Consider the following 13448-nt stretch of genomic DNA (forward strand, 5'->3'; position numbering starts at 1 on the left):
AATGGATGTCACGGGACAGTTTTTTTCCTTAAAATGTTCTCAACAGATTTGGTGTCTTTTCAGTAACTTGAATTAGAAGAGGCATCAAACTTGACAGGCCTGTTCGATTTTCCCAGAGGAACTGTGCTAGAATACATAAATGCAAACAGTGTTTACATGTCATAGAATCAATGCTTCACATTTCAGTGTTTAAAGTGCATCAGCTGGCCCAGCTCCACGCTTTCACACTTTTTCATTCTTGTTTTTGGTATTTTCTTGCTTTTTTTCCCCTCTGTGCAATTTGACTTGATTTGTCATCTCAAAAGTAATTTAATCCACTCTGCCAGTTATCATTCTTGTTACACTGTCCCATCCCTAAACTTCTCTTTCCCTGTGGCAAATGTGACATGCCAGGAGGTGCGTCACAGAACATCACAGAACATCAAGAACTTGCAGACAACCAGCTTGAGTCTGTTTGTGGAGGTGGCAGATACTGAAGAACCCCAGCTCTCCTTTGCCCCAGCACAGTCTCGCCCTATAGCTTAGAATCATCATAGAATAGTTTGGGTTGGAAGGGACCTTAAAGATCATCCAGTTCCAACACCCCTCTGGTGGGACAACTCCCACCAGCCCAGGCTGCCCAAGGCCCCATTCAACCTGGCCTTGAACACCTCCAGGGACGGGGCAGCCACAGCTTCCCTGGGCAGCCTGTGCCAGTGCCTCACCACTCTCATGGTGGAGAAATTATTCCTTACGTCAAGCCTAAATCTGCCCCTCTCACTGTCAATATCACCGATGAAGATACTAAACCGCAGTGGTCCCAGTACGGACCCCTGAGGGACACCACTTGTCACGGATCTCCATCTGGACTTCGAGCCATTGACCACTACTCTTTTAAGTATGACTCTCCAACCAATTTCTTTTCCGCTGTACCGTCCACTCATCAAATCCATATCTCTCCAATTTAGAGAGAAGGATGTTGTGGGGGACTGTGTCAAAGGCTTTACAGCAGTCTAGATCATATCTGTCGGTTTACCCGTGTCCACTGCACTGGTCACCCCATCATAGCCTTTTGACTGCTTTCATGTCTGGTGTTTAATGAATCAAATTCATCAACCAATCGCCAGAACCAGTGCAGGGGAAGGAGCAGCAACTCTCTGAGACAGCTTCAACTGTGATGCGAGTGTGTTGTTGGGTGGAGCATGTGCCACCTCTCGGGATTCACTGCCAGCAGATTGAACCATGAGCCACCGTTGCTTGTGACTTATCCACACTGACCAGTTGTGGGTCGGAAATCCCACATCTTTGCACAGGAACCTGCTGATGTGGCTGGGCATCTTGGTCTGGATCTACTGGAGATCCTAGGGGGTTTAGCCTGGAGAAGAGGAGGCTGAGGGGAGTCCTCATTGCTCTCTACAACTACCTGAAAGGAGGTTGTGGAGAGGAGGGTGCTGGCCTCTTCTCCCAAGTGACAGGGGACAGGACAAGAGGGAATGGCCTCAAGCTCCGCCAGGGGAGGTTTAGGCTGGACATTAGGAAAAAATTCTTCACAGAAAGGGTCATTGGGCACTGGAACAGCCTGCCCAGGGAGGTGGTTGAGTCACCTTCCCTGGAGGTGTTTAAGGCACGGGTGGACAAGGTGCTGAGGGACATGGTTTAGTGTTTGATAGGAATGGTTGGACTTGCTGATCCGTTGGGTCTTTTCCCACCTGGTGGTTCTATGATTCTAAATGCTTTATGTAGTCTGGATGTGGCACTTATCGATGCATTAATTTTGATTGCTCTAAGTTATAGTAAAAGTTTGTTTTACAAATCCCTATTGCATATCCCTGCACAAGCCCAATTGTGCAAATGTTTTATTGACCAAACATCCAGTCTGACGGAGGATCCTGTGGTGCTGCTGCCATCACACACGTGTGTCCCCTCGACCTTCTCTTGCTCCCACAAGCAGGCAGGAGGGCAAACCCTAAGGCTGACAAACTTCCCATTGCAGGGAATAAGCTTGTTCCAAACGCCTTGGCCCTAAAGAAAAACCCTGTACTTAGTATTCATATGGGCAACAAGTTTAGTCTAGAATTAGCAACAACAGTAAAAGGAGCAGTTTCCTACATCTCTTCAGCTCTAGCACCTCCAGACTTTCCAAATAATGAATCCCTCAGCCAGGAAGAGGTCAAGCTTTAAATGTGAGGAAAAGATTCAAATGTAATCATGTTCTCTTATGTGAATGCACTTCCCATTTATTGTTTCAAGAACATGAGATGTTCTGACAGTTCTGTTTTCAGGTCTGAAATTGCAGGTGTTAATGAAAAGTGGTCAGTCTGTGGATTTTCCACTAGAGGGAAGCCTTGCATACAGAATATTCTCATAGTAAGGACAGGCCGCAGTCTTGTTTGTTTTCAGGTGTTTTGTGGTTTTGTAGTAAGAGCATAGGAAAGGGTTTATCTTCTTTCTTTCAGGCAGTGGAGAGAGGTCATAGGAGTTTTCTATGTGCTGAGTTAGACTCTTATTCGTATAACTCTCTGTGGACATTGATTTGGGGTTCTGAAGTTGAGAGCATAGTTGCCTTGACTCATTTCATACCATCTGAAAACAGAGACACTGGGAGAGGATTTCTGAGTCCACAAGTGGTCAGAAGCACCTTTTGGGAGATCCCATTTCCTATGCGGAGAGAGAGCATCAGCCAACCCTGTTCCTGCCTTACTCTCCTCAGGTTGCTGTGAAGAGAAGCAGAATGGATTGGCATTGAAGATTAGCCTTTGCTCCACTAAATATGCTGTCTGCTCACTGCTTAGACTTTGCTGCTTAAACGTATTTCAAGTCTAGACAAAGTACTTGAGAATGCACTGGTAATGCTTAAGGAGAGGTTTGGGTTTGAGAAGTTCCTAGAAGTATTCTAGGTATGCAGGAAGGTGGAAAAAGGAAACACATGGTATTTCCAGGACTGATTTTGTATTCTAAGTGGTCAAAGTTAAAACAAACCAGGAAGCGAGAGGCAGAGCAGAAGCTGCCTTCCTGTCCCCTGTGCAGTGCCTAACACAGAGCAGTCCTAGTTCAAGACCAGGATTTATACCACAAGTACTAAACTGTTATAAAACGTATCTATAAATGTGAGCAAACTGTACCTGCTTGGGGCCTGGCTCTGTAAATAGTAGTGCAAAAGAAACCCAGGGATCCACAGGAGGCATCAGGCACCAAATGAACCTGTTAAGTGTCACAGGAGATGTTCATCATGTTTTAGTTCTCCTACACACTTGATTACATTTGAAATGAGCTCAGAGAGTTGCTGGGGTTGGAAGATTTTTGATTTCTATTAATAACATTCCCTGCATGCCTAATTGTTGTCCTAGGGAAATTCAAGCTAATGGACAGAAGCAGTTGGCTTTGCCATGGAAAAATTTATTCCTTTGGGATCCATAGAAGAAACCATGATTCATTTGCTCAGGGGTCAGAGTGCCAGTCCAGGTGGTGAGGACATGTACTGTGGGTAGCTCAGGCATTGCGGAGCATCCAGACATGAACTGGTGTAGAAGTGTCACTGTTATTGTGCTGTTCAGGACTACGGCGCTCACCTGTGTCCCTTGTCAATGCTGAAGAATCCTCAAGGTACTTCTCTGGGACCTAGAGGCAACAAAAACTAAACAGGCCTGTAGCGACATAGAATCACAGAATAGTTTGGGTTGGAAGGGACCTTAAAGATCATCCAGTTCCAACACCCCTGCCATGGGCAGGGACACCTCCCACCAGACCAGGCTGCCCAAGGCCCCATCCAACCTGGCCTTGAACACCTCCAGGGATGGGGCAGCCACAGCTTCCCTGGGCAACCTGTGCCAGTGCCTCATCACTCTCATCATGAAGAAGTTCCTCCTTCTGTCTAGTCTAAATCTGCCCCTCTCCAGTTTATACCTATTGCCCCTAGTTCTATCACTACAAGCCTTTGTGAACAGTCCCTCCTCAGATTTCTTGTAGCCCCTTCAGGTACTGGAAGGTCGCTTCAAGATCTCCTTGGAGCCTTCTCTTCTCCAGGCTGAACAACCCCAACTCTCTCAGCCTGTCCTCATATGGGAGGTGCTCCAGCCCTCTGATCATCTTTGTAGTCCTCCTCTGGACCCGTTCCAACAGCTCCATATCCTTTTTATGTTAAGGATTCCAGGACTGGACACAATACTCCAGATGGAGTCTCACAAGAGAGGAATAGAGGGGCAGAATCACCTCCCTCAACTCACTGACCATGCTTTTTTTATGCAGCCCAGGACACGGTTTGCCTTCTGGACTGTGAGCGCACACTGCCAGCTCGTGTCGAGTTTGATCCAGTGATGTGCGCTCACAGCCCAGAAGGCCACAGCTGTAGCGTGGCCCATCCTAACACAAGCCGTGTCCTTCCTGAGTAAAGAGGACCACAGTGGCTGGTGGCTGTGCTGGCCTGACCAGGTGCATGACAGGGGACAGGACAAGAGGAAATGGCCTCAAGCTCCACCAGGGGAGGTTTAGGCTGAACATTAGGAAAAAAATTCTTCACAGAAAGGTCATTGGTCACTGGAACAGGCTGCCCAGGAAGGTGGTTGAGTCACCTTCCCTCGAGGTGTTTAAGGCACGGGTGGACGAGGTGCTGAGGGGCATGATTTAGTGTTTGATAGGAATGGTTGGATTCGATGATCCGGTGGGTCTTTTCCAACCTGGTGATTCTATGATTCTATGACCTACCATGACACAAATTGACTGCAGAGATCTGACTACCTTTTTTTTCTCCAAAAACATGCACCATTTCAGTCTCTGCTGTTCACCTCTTCCCGTCTGTTGTCTCCTGCTTGCTGAGGGCTTGTTAACTGGCTCTAATAACAAGAAATTCATGTCTGTGTCAAGTGCTGAGCCTGGTACAATGCCATGCAACTCTTAAGTTGGTGCGTGCTCTCTGGGGTGTGTTTTTAGGAAGGCTCATGGCCTAAATAAAGCCTGGATACAACAACATAATACGTATGTTTTTCAATACCACGGCAGGATAGACTGGATGTACAGAACTGGGGTTTTAAGTGTCTATAGTGGCAAAGCCTGTGTCTTATTGTGGTACTTCATTTTCAGTTATTTCTTTTAACTGCTGGCCTCCTGTGTAAATTCTCTGACTCAAGTTTTGTGTGCAAAGCCTCTGCTGTAGAAAAATAACTAGTAAATCCATGCTGGGCAGCCTGGAGTGGGCAATTCTGAAAGCCTGTTCCTTAAAAGTTGGAAATAGAAAATGAGCATATGGAAGAAGTTGCTGTCACGGATCCTCCCTCCAGCTGGGAGAATTAGAGCATGGTTTACTTAACTTTCATTTGTGAGGAAGGCACGATGCTGCTGTGGCTTGTCACAAAAATTATTCAGGGCTGAGAAAAATGGAAAAAAAAAAACAACCCAGGGCTTTTAATAATTGTTCTTAAATTGAAATGCAGTTGTCTTAGTCAGAGGAAAAAGCTGTATGCAGTTTGTGGTCACTGAAAGTAACACTGATCCTTTTCTTCCCATCTATAGAACCCCCTGTGCACTCCTAACAAGAGAGGCTCCAGTGGAGTAAAGCGTGGTTATTCCCCAACCATAAATATGCAAATCCTCATCCCTTAAAGGAGGGTGATTTACTGGCTAACCAAAGCTCAAGGATTACTGCTTTTGTTCCACATTTGTATGGTGACAGCCTCAGTGGGGTCCCGGTCCATGACTGGCGCGCCTGCAACACAAATAAATGAAGAACTCCACTTCTGTTCTAACATATGCAACCACATGCTTTCAGCAAACAAGTGGTTTTGGCTTCTCCTTTTGCCTCCTTCTGCCTTAAAGCCAAAAGAGCATGGGAGGGAGAGTAAGACTTGATTTTTTCAGCCTGCTTCAGTAGCTTGCCTTCAGTAGGATGGGTGAGAATGACATCCTGCACCCACTGCCATTCCTGACTTCCCCTGTTCTTGTGGCTGCGCTAGTTTGAGTCTTCTTGAGATTGGTGTGAAAAAGAGAAAAATGCTTCTGGATGATAGAAAAAACATTGCATTGGTTTAGTCACACAAGGTCAAGTAAAATAGACCAAATGGAAAGCCATGTACATTTTTAAAAAGGAAAGAAGCCACCACAAAACCCAGAGGATATTCAGTGATCCCAGGAAAACCTAATAAGGATTCTTCTCAGGCAAGAAACATCTTTCTTTGGATGTGGTTAGAATCATAGAAAAGTTTGGGTTGGAAGGGACCTTAAAGATCATCCAGTTCCAAGCCCCCTGCCATGGGCAGGGACACCTCCCACCAGACCAGGCTGCCCAAGGCCCCATCTAACCTGGCCTTGAACACCTCCAGGGATGGGGCAGCCACAGCTTCCCTGGGAACCTGTGCCAGGGCCTCACCATCCTCATTGTGAAGAAAATCTTCCTTATATCTAGAGAAATTCTTCCTTATGTCTAGGTTAGTATCTTTTTGGACAGGTATTTTGGCCACAACTATGTTTTATTATCATTGTAATTATTATGTACATTTAGAATCTCTATTTCTTGGATGAGATTAAGGCTCTGGAAACACACAATCCCCCAAAAATTTTGGATGTGATGTACGAGATGACTGAGCCAAACAGGCTACGTGTACGTGGCTGTGTGAAATACCATGACAGAAACAGTACAAAATGCATAATTTTTAGTAAGAGCAAATAGCACTGATGTAAAATACTTCTGGCTGAAAATATCTCTGCCTTTTATTTTATTTATGCAGGAGCTTAATTAGGAGAGAGGTCTTATCATTTAATACGTAAGAGCTCCTTTATATGTTTGACTTCACAAGACTTAAAATCTGTTTTCAGTGTGATTTGTCAGGTGTTTTTCATTAAGTACAAGCTTCTTAAGCCCTAATTCCTATTTGTTTCTTGTATGTAATCACCCACTGCTGAGTCAACATTCTGTCTCCTCTTGACAAAATTACCGTTTTTTTGAAGAAGCACAGTATTGAGCCATCTTAACTCCTCAATTTATCCACAATTTGCATTTGAAATGGTGCAAGTTTCTTAATGGCGTGGTAGTCATGAAAGGTGTGAAGGAAAACTGGCAGGAAAGTAAAGAACTCGGCTTCTCCAGGTCATGATCCAGCATATTAATTTGTACCAACCCTACCCTGCTGTGGTGGCAGAAGCACCAAGTCAAGGTAGAAACAGTGGGTTGCTCTGAGCCTGAGCCCAGAGCCTAATGACACGGAAAATAGAGCTTTTACATCAAGAAAAAATACTTCACAGAAAGGGTCATTGGGCACTGGAACAGGCTGCCCAGGGGGGTGGTTGAATCACCTTCCCTGGAGGTGTTTAAAAGACGGGTGGACGAGGTGCTGAGGGGCATGGCTTAGTGATTGATGGGAATGATTGGACTCAATGATCCAGTGGGTCCTTTCCAACCTGGTGATTCTATGATTCTATGATTGCATTCATATGTATACTTTTACCTTTCCCCCCCATCCCGTTACCTGTTCAAACTGAATTTTACTGCTACTGGACTCTTTTAGATGAATTCTGCTGTGGGGACAACTTGATGGAAGAAGAAAAAACTCTTTCCTTCACTCAGTCTTACGCAGAATCTCATGTGCAATCCGCCCATGCACAGGACACATGCAGAGCCTTGTTTTCCTGAAAATAGAGTCAAAAGGAAGCAATTTCTTCATTCCCAGCTGCTAAACAGCACTCCAGTCGCCAGGCTCTCTACCCCTCCTGGGTTGCTGCCGTGGTCCCTTTGCTTACATTTTTCTCACTGTCTCCTTGGCTTTTTGACCACTTCTCTTTGCTTGTTCTCTAGTTGCTCCTTTGCAGTGTCAGTTAGAAAAAGAAGAAGAGGACTTATCATGCAGCTTGACATTAGAAGTGCTCGTGCAAATGTGACCGGGAACTAGGTTATCAGCAGCTGTCACTTTTGACTCAAACAGCTAAAATTTAGCTTAAGTTTCACCAATGTTAAGAAGAAACACAGGAGTACCAAGAATATGCAGACAGTACTTTCCTGAGTAGAGAAGAATCAAACAAGAAAAGACCATCTTCATATTTTCAGGTCCAGGCCTTTGGTTGGCACCTATGTGTCTCCTGTGGAGTCGCAGTGCTTTTCGGCTGGTCTTCCAGTTATGTTCCTCTGAAAGAGAAGTCAGCTCATGCACAAGAAAAATGCTTAGAAACTGAAACCACCAGAAGGCAGCTGGAGATAATAGCAGATCGGCATCAAAATTACTATTGCCTCAAGTCAGATTGATAATATGATCATACCTTCCATTAAGTGACATTCCTTTCATCGTCTCTCAAAAATCGCACCAAACAGAATCCAATAGAGTTATTTTCAAACTTCTTTATCTCCTATTTACTCGCTACCCTCCCTCTCCTTACCTGAATGCCTCTCCCTTTCCCATGCAACGTTCAAAGTCCTTTGACCCACAACTTTCAAGTTCTTGAGTAGTTTTGCATATCCCTGCTGTGGACAGAACCTGACATTGAACTGTCCCTTCCAGCAATGTCAATCTAGGTTACAATCACACCTATCGGTTTCAATGACATTTAATCCAGCTGCAACAGTAGTGCTTAAATCTAAACTGCCATAAACACATTTCAGAGTAAATAACTTATTTCAATATATCCACTCAAAACTCCAAGAGCTTCTGCCTCATGTTAGCCAGAGACAGAGGAAGAGAAAACCACACAGTCTATATTGTGTTCATGTTTAGGATAGTAATTTGACAAGCAGAAAAGATCTGCTTTACTTGCAAGGCCACTGTCACAGCTGGCAGCAAACTGGTCCATGAATTTGCATCCACTGTGCAGGAGTCAGAGGGCGAGAGAAAAATGAAAGAAATTTTGTTAGTTTGCAGTTAAGACCAGGTTCAGGTTTAAGGTCTACAGAAAAGGTTGGGAGGAGAGGAAGGGAAGTCCTGTGAAAGATGTCTGGCAAAAGACTTTTTTTTTGGCAGTTTTTCAGGATTAATTATATTGCTGTAAGTCGCTCACTCTTCCCACTGGTTTAATGGATTGAACTACAGGTCACAGGCTTTTATTTAGCCTGGCTGGCAGCAAATGCAGGTTGTTACGCCTCTGATGGTAGTTAGGTACCCTATGTAAAATGCACGGCTCATCTCAGCCACACGTTAATTAGGCAGCTGTCCTCATTACCAAACAAGTTTAGCAATTCACTCACGTAAGCACTTGCGGTGTGAAGGAGAAAATAGACTGGAGTGTCAACCACTGTCTCACACTTCAAAAAAGAATCCTGAGGGCAGGGTTGAGATGCACTGAACAAGGACACAAGTTGTACCGATGATGTTTGGTCTATTCCTGCTCTGTGGCTCAAGGAGTTGGTTTTCCCTGTGTGTCAGTCTGGCTGGCACCTGTGTTTTTTCATCCACTGGCAGTTCTCATTTTTCTTTTCCACAGCTGTCTAAATTCTAGGTTCCCCTCCTTTCCTTCAGCTAGAAGTTTGGCAACGATGAGCTTCTTTTTGTCATTCCCAGGTTTTAGATCCATTTGGTACAGTTAGTTTTGGAAGGAATTATTATTTTCACAGACTGAAAAATATTAAAAGACTCATGGAAATGAGTTCAAAACTCCAGGCTGCCTCCATGGGCAGGGATCTATCACTCCGGCTTTTGTCTAGCACCAATACCAGTGTGAAGATGGGATGAGATTTCACAAAAGGTCTGCTTTTAACTGTGGGAACATGGTGCTTCCTCAACAGGATTGATATTTTATGGCACTCTTGATCATTGAAGTAATGAAAAAAAAGAATTTATGAGCCCAGAACTTTTCAGCCATTTCTGACTTGCAAATTCCCCATTTTCTGCTGCTCCAGTTTCTGCATATGTGCATATGGGGCTGCACGTACTGTGAATTTCAACATGCTTCCAGTAAATTTGCCCTTCTTTTTTTTCCTGTTTTCTGTGAATGCCTCAGAATTTGTTCATGGATCTGCAGCTGTCTTTGGGCCTTGGTTTGAAAGCCACTAGATCATTGAATCATGGAATAGTTTGTGTTGGAAGGGACCTTAAAGATCATCCAGTTCCAACACCCCTGCCATGGGCAGGGACACCTCCCACCAGCCCAGGCTGCCCAAGGCCCCATCCAACCTGGCCTTGAACACCCTCAGGGATGGGGCAGCCACAGCTTCCCTGGGCAGCCTGTGCCACTGCCTCACCACTCTCATCACGAAGGAATTCCTCCTTATGTCTAGTCTAAACTCGGCACTGGTGAGACCGCTCCTCGAATCCTGTGTTCAGTTCTGGGCCCCTCACCACAAGAAGGATGTTGAGGCTCTGGAGAGAGTCCAGAGAAGAGCAACAAAGCTGGTGAAAGGGCTGGAGGACAGGCCTTATGAGGAGCGGCTGAGAGAGCTGGGGTTGTTTAGCCTGGAGAAGAGGAGGCTGAGGGGTGACCTCATTGCTCTCTACAACTACCTGAAAGGACGTTGTAGAGAGGAGGGTGCTGGCCTCTTCTCCCAAGTGACAGGGGACAGGACAAGAGGGAATGGCTTCAAGCTCCGCCAGGGGAGGTTTAGGCTAGACGTTAGGAAAAAATTCTTTACAGAAAGGGTCATTGGGCACTGGAACAGGCTGCCCAGGGAGGTGGTTGAGTCACCTTCCCTGGAGGCGTTTAAGGCACGGGTGGACGAGGTGCTGAGGGATATGGTTTAGTGTTTGGTAGGAACGGTTGGACTCGGTGATCCGGTGGGTCTCTTCCAACCTGGTTATTCTGTGATTCTGTGATTCTGTAAATCTGCCCCTCTCCAGTTTATACCTATTGCCTCCTGTTCTATCACCACAAGCCTTTGTGAACAGTCCCTCCCCAGCTTTCCTGTACCCCCTTCAGGTTCTGGAAGGTCACTATAAGGTCTCATCAGGGCCTTCTCTTCTCTAGGCTGAACAAGCCCAACTTTCTCAGCCTGTGTTCATATGGGAGGTGCTCCAGCCCTCTGATCATCCTTGTAGCCTCCTCTGGACCCGTTCCAACAGCTCCATATCCTTCTCATGTTGAGGATTCCAGAACTGGATATGATACTCCAGATGAGGTCTCACAAGAGAGGAATAGAGGGGACATGAGAGGAATAGAGGGGATCAGTCCACCTGCAGCACCAATGCCTGTGTAAACCAGTCCTAGGTTTCCCTTTGGCATAGAAACACAAGGTTTTGGTCCCAAATTTTGCTGTGGTTCACTTAGAAAACTAGAACCTTGTGAGCCTTGCAACTTGGCTTTCTCAGGGTACCTGCTAATGTTTTAATGGGCTTTCCCTGAAGTATATTTACAGGCAAGGGTTGTTGGTTTAAATAGCTACATGGCTTACAAGTTTGTGAGATTAAAAATGTAGTAGGAGACCACAGTAAACATTTCATCACCAACTGAGGAGGATCTGGAGACACTGTGTCGAAAGGTCAAAAAGAAATTCACTTTAAATACACCCTGGATGGCTGCCTAGAAGAAGGGAGGGATTCAGTAGCTGAGGTTTACATTACTAGTTGCAGTGGATGTTTCCAGTGATAGACAAGAACAGCACTACATGTCCCTCTGCAGTGTTTCAGGACATTGCTCTTAGAAGTGACCTCTTCATTTTGCCAGATGTGAGCTGATCCTGTTGGCATCAATGGCAAAAATGCATTGAATTCCCTGGGAGCACATCGGGATCTTTCATGAATATTAGTGGAGATGCATGGCTATATGTTCTATAAGATAGAACCAATAGGCAGTGGCACAGGTTGCCCAGGGAAGCTGTGGCTGCCCCATCCCTGGAGGTGTTCAAGGCCAGGTTGGATGAGGCCTTGGGCAGCCTGGGCTGGTGGGAGGTGTCCCTGCCCATGGCAGGGGAGTTGGAACTGGACGATCTTTAAGGTGTCTTCCAACCCAAACAGTTCTATAATTCAATGATAGACATAAAAATCAATGTTCATTCCCTCATATATAAGCTAATGGTTTATGCAGAAGTTTAAAATTCACCAGCTGAACCTCAGCTGTATTCAGTGAATCAGAGGCTGCCTAGGAGAAAGAAGGAGCTGCAGTAGAAACCATGAGTATGTACTGGAAGAAATGTTGAGAGACTTGTCTGTGGAGCAGTAAACATGAACAAGGATTTTTAAGACCAGATTTTCTTAAGGAAAGAAGATTCCCCAATACACGGCTGTAAAGAAGGGAAGTTTAGGGAATAATTTCTTCGGCATGCCTAAAAATGATTCTGAAAATTATAAACTTGAGTGTATAATAATAATTTAAAGGGAAGGCCGAGGATAAGCCCTTGAATCACTACACAGAAGCAGTACTTCTCTTCCCCTGCCCCCATCCCCATCTGCTCTCTCCTTTTATCAGCCTTGGAGCTCACCTCCCTGAGCCGAGTCCATTCAACTCAGTACAACAGAAAACCACTCACTTGCTTGTTGGACTAGTTTTCTAGTGTTCTAATGTGTTGAACTGGCTCAGCAGAAGATGAAACAAGCCCATCACAAAAGGTCTAAAGCCCACAGAAGGTCTATGCCAGGAGTATGAGCCGGAAGAAGTAGGGCAGGTCAATCCCTATTTTGTGGCAGCAAGGTCGCCAAACATCTCAAGCGTTATTGTGCAGCTTCAACCCCCTACATGTGTGCTCATTCTTTGCAGTGTGACCTAAGACCCTGTCCCAGACAGCTGTGAGATTGGTTGACAATCTCCATTAGGAGAAATAATAGGAAGGGCACAGGAGGACTTCTAACCTTTGGTCAATTTGCCTATGTTTCTCATGGAAATGGATAACTTAAAGCCTGATTTAAACCATCTTTTGCTCCTAATTCATGTCTTGCTGTACAACCAAGCGCCGGACCAAATAACCAGTACTCAGTGAGGATGTGTAGGGACAGCAGGGCTGATCATATGTGTAGGTGCTTGGGCAAAAGTGCATTGACATCAGCTGCAGGGACAGGTTCTTGTCTTTTTAGGCTGTGAGTTCCACCTAGTCACGTACCTGATGGTTCTCCTTTCTGCCTTGTGTCCATTGTCATTCATCCTGCTCATGCTGTTGACGTCATGCCCTTGTATCTCCTTGTTCCCTATTTTTTAACCTCGCCTTTTTGTCTATGTCAACTGTCTTCCAAAAGGATTGTTTGTAGCCACTTTTATTAGCAGAAAGAAAAACAGAGGAAGACCACAAGAAAAGAGGAAGCTGCAGAATAAATAACGATTGAACTTTACCATGAGAACTTCTTTTGATCTCCTGCAAAAATAAATAAATGCTTCTATATCAGCTGGTAAGGAGAGGTGAATAAATCTGTTAGATACAGATGGTTTATTGTCTCCAATATTGCTTTTTTTCTCACTTTAGATCTTGCAGGAGAAATGACAACATGTCTGAAAATGCTGAGAAGTTTTGGAGAGATTTTTTACCTTCCGCTCCCCGTCCTCGACTCTTCTATTTTAATTCTAGATATTCTCATCAACACACAAACATAATCATAGCTCTTGACACACACACATGGAATAGCACCTGATGTCTGTTTTCA

At 45.1% G+C, this 13448-nt stretch overlaps 1 long non-coding RNA gene across 1 annotated transcript; it reads right to left on the reverse strand.

Moving 5' to 3' along the window:
- Positions 1-2194: 2194 nt before the first annotated feature.
- Positions 2195-8124, reverse strand: LOC138733638 (uncharacterized). Its single transcript, XR_011339435.1, has 5 exons — positions 7705-8124; positions 7434-7593; positions 3549-4808; positions 3102-3180; positions 2195-2693 (listed from the first exon to the last, which is right to left on the reverse strand). It is a non-coding gene; the product is annotated as an uncharacterized lncRNA (long non-coding RNA).
- Positions 8125-13448: the final 5324 nt, after the last annotated feature.

This window comes from Phaenicophaeus curvirostris, chromosome 1, assembly GCF_032191515.1.
Source record: "Phaenicophaeus curvirostris isolate KB17595 chromosome 1, BPBGC_Pcur_1.0, whole genome shotgun sequence".
NCBI lineage: Eukaryota > Metazoa > Chordata > Aves > Cuculiformes > Cuculidae > Phaenicophaeus > Phaenicophaeus curvirostris.